Source organism: Cyprinodon variegatus, unplaced genomic scaffold (genome assembly GCF_000732505.1).
Source record: "Cyprinodon variegatus isolate N-32 unplaced genomic scaffold, C_variegatus-1.0 Scaffold649, whole genome shotgun sequence".
NCBI lineage: Eukaryota > Metazoa > Chordata > Actinopteri > Cyprinodontiformes > Cyprinodontidae > Cyprinodon > Cyprinodon variegatus.
This window is the reverse complement of record NW_015151102.1, coordinates 190,755-194,908: the sequence shown is the minus strand read 5'-3', so window position 1 is coordinate 194,908 and position 4,154 is coordinate 190,755.

Below are 4,154 nucleotides of genomic sequence, written 5' to 3'. Positions count from 1 at the left end.
CTGTTCACTAAATTCAAAAATGTGAAATACTTGTTGGCTATGTTCTGCTACTGAATAAGGTTTAAAAAACCTCGTTCCAGCCGTTCAGTGTATTTCCACTGATCCTCAGAGGTTTGTTTTTCATTAAGGAGTTTGCACATTCCTTAACATAAAGTACTGTAATCATCAGACACTGCTGTAAGTTCATCTTATCTTATTGACAAGTTATCCTGAAGTGACCCTAAATCCTAAACCAGCCACTAAATTATATATATATATATATATATATATATATATATATATATATATATATATATAATATCCTATCTGCTCCCAGAGGCTCACCACGTACAGTTCTTTGCAGTTTCTTGTTATGTACTGTATCCAAAGAAAGGTTTACAAGGCTTGTTCAAGGAAATATTTCTGTTTAGACACATGCCTTTAGTAAAAACCCTTTTTTTTTTACAAAATAGTTTCTATTTTTGTGATTTGCTTATGATGTGCTTTAAAAAGTGCTTTCCTAAAACATTTATTTTTACTTCTTAGCTTCACTGTTTCACTAAAACTTTTCATCTTCTGCTTTACACTAAAAAAAGTATACCGGTATCTATTTTTGCTGTAGCTGCCCTTTGCAGATATTTTGCTATTAGATTAACATTATAAAGCTCGTTTTTCAGCATATTAGGAGGTTTTAGGACTCTCTTCTCATGTTTAGTGTGTTTTTGTAGGCTTGTAACCTGGACTATATTTTCAGAGTAGTTGTGTTTTTTGAACTGTTTTTGTATTACAGTATATTTTTTGCCTTTTATTCTCATGGTTCAAAGCATTTCATATAAAGACATTTTGAGTTACCTTTTTGTACTGTTTTACAACAATACAGACGAAACATTTGTCTACTACTTGTAGCTACGTTATAAGGTTTATATAATAAAACGCAGCCTTGCTGCACAAAACACAAGCAAGTGTCAGTTTTTTTTTTATTCATATCGCTGGAATCCTATGCAGGTTCTATCAGGCCTGTGTCAGTATGGAAAAAGGTAATGGAGTACAGAACAATATTTGCCTTTCCAGACTATTCCATATCTCAATGTGTGAAAAATCTGTCCGTCCATGAGAATTAATCCCATGGCAATAAGAAAGATTCCTGCCGACCCAAAGACCATCCGTTTGTTTGAATGATAACTCCCAGTTTAGGCCGCCTTCCTTTTTTTTTCTAAGCTCACTGTATAACAGCTGTCCACTGAGGTTCCACCTCAGAACATGTGGCGTTCCCCTGATACCACTGAAGAATTACAGATGGAAATCGGTTGTGCTGTAGCAGGAATATCAGACATCAACACCAAGAAGCAAATAATCAAAATAGAAACCAAAATGAAATATTTTTACCATCCCAGAAAGGCAAAATTTCTCAGTGTATTTTAATTAAATTTTTTTGTCTTTTAAAACAAAAATTCATAGAAATTTATTAAAAACAATAAAAATCGAAATGACCAAGAGACACACTAATCCTGAAATAGTTTGTGTGATGATGGACTTAATGATGTTTCAACATTTCAAACCTAGTTTATTTTGAAGATTTGATTTTCTAAACTTGGAACCTTTAGATTTTGTGAAAATATGTATTTTTTTCACCTTAACAATGAACAAAGCAGGCCTTCTAACTTTAAAAAACTTTCTTTGTTCACCTGGAAGTTTGCTACTTCCTCATATTTTAAACGTGTATTGGAGAATTTTTCAGGAATCTCTGAAAAAACCTGCCCTCTCCACCAAAAAAAAAAAAAGCCCATGCACAACCCTGTACCCGTTTCTTAGAGGGAACGCCTATTAACTGGTGCAAGAGCGTGCACAAGCTTGTTTCTCCTCGTGCACGCTGTTTAAAAGTTGCAGTTTTCACCATTTATATAAGCTTACTTTCCAAAGGAAGATTTCCAATTTTTCCACTATGGCAGACTCACCACCGGTAAGGAAAAATGGGGACAAACACGTAGGACGGCCTTACGTAAACATATCACCAAAATGATTGACAATTAGGAGGACCACTTATTTTGATGATCCACCCGGAAAAAGAATATCCTCCACTATACTTTTGAGATAGAAACATCATTTCATCTTTAAAACGAAAATAAGGCCTTCCATTGTCCCATAATGATTCAACCTTGGATATATTATACAGTTTAAAAAAGCACCTTAAAGATTCTTGCATTTGGTTTCTTTGGGATTGGATTACCTCTCTGATCAGGTTGGTCCATCTGCAGGTCCAGAAACCTGCCAATCTGATGTTTTTCCTCATAGTGCTTTGAATGGTCCAGCGCTACACGGGACACATCCCAGAACTTTAACATCTGTTTGTCCCAAGCATGTCTCTCAGTCATGTGATCAAAGGTCTGTTGATGTTGCCACTGCTGAAATCTAAAGATGACTCGACTTTCTGCAGCAGCACCAGGACTCGGGAACACTCCCATCTTTAGTTTGATGTGGACAGATTATTGAGCTTTTAAAAATAAAACATATTTCCACAGCTGCTCTTAACTGTTTCCATTTAGTAATGCTTCGTGTCTTTAATTTTCTTTGAATCACATTAGGATCTCTGTTTAAATGTGTCATAGAAATTAAGCTTTGCTTACTTTTTAGTTTTTGTTTAGTTCCAGTCAACGTGTTATGAATCTTTTGGTCAAATCCAGATTTTGTGACATTGTTTTCAATCAAATCGCATCAGCGTGCAGAGAAGCTACGTCCTGCCCGATTATCAACCAATCTTAAATCTGATCAGATTTTGTTTTGAAAATTAAAAAAGATATTATGATTCATTGCATCTTGCAAATAAAATCCAGCAGACTTCTTTAGACTTGAGTGAGAGGCCTTTAGACGCTTCTATTTATGGTTCAAGCGTTTGCAACACTGTTTATACAGGAATAATCAGAACTCCCCATCTCTCTATATTGTTGTTTGATTATCAACTATTTAAAGAACTACAAGCTAAAGAGACAAACGTATTCTATTCATGCTTAATAAAGCGGATAACAATTCCCAGGTTGCTTTTTTATTAAAGCTGTTGTTGTGTTTAACCCTTTTTTAAGAGGTTATTTTCATGTACAAAAATCTAATCTATTACAACTGTAGTTCATTAAATTGCTCCTAATATTTTCAACAAATATTTAACATATAAGGTAATAAAAGTTTGAGGTTTCATTCTGGTTTTCAGGATCTTGGCCACTCTAACTATGATTCAACTGGTTCTGATCAGACATTGTTAATCCTTTACTAAAAACCATTTGTCTTGAGTTAGGAGCTGCAGTAAAACATTACCTCTAGTACTAACGTTCAAACTAAGGTTCCATGTTTAACCTGGACCTTTTATATTTAATGCCAAATATAACTTGATTGTAATCAATGGAAAAGGCAATAAATAAATAAATGTCCTATTCGAAGGTTGACATAGACAACTAGTCCCAGGATTTGTAATTCCTCTGCTCTTTTATCTGAATGACCAAAAATGTCGGTAAAAAGCTTTACCTAACTTAAAGTGCCAAGATCTCAGATTTTTTTAGGTCTGTTTATGGGGAAAATCTGCAGATTGGATGTTACAGCAATAAAATATCAACTCCAGAGCCAAGTTTCCTGTTTGCTGCAAACTGTTTGAATAGATAACCGCATTAACTGTGGAACTACTTGTTGCTCAGGCTCTTAAGGTTTGCCCAATAACAAAGATGAAATAAAATTTGGACTTCAAACAACTCCATACTTAATCTTAAATGTGCATTCAAAAAATATTAAACCTGTTTTCTCCTCCCCCTGTTAGGAGATATTGCCTGAATGTATGGCAGCCTACACTGAGTATAAAAGCATTTCGATATAATTAAATTAAGTACGCACACAGAAACTGTCAACATAAAAAAAAAAATGTCCAATAGTTTTAATAGTTTATATTATTTTATATAAATATATATTTTATATATTATAAAGTTATTTTATTCTAACCCTTGAAAACACAAAAAACACTGCTATTTACATAGTACATGATGTCATTGTTTAATACTTGGGGAGGAAAGTGATTAGAAATGCCCCGTGTGAAAAAGCCCATCCATGATCCAGAATTTCAGCCATTTTGACTCTCATTTGAGAGCTTTAGTATGAATTTACTGCTTCTCTATAAAGTCTCCTATCCTTGCAAAGAG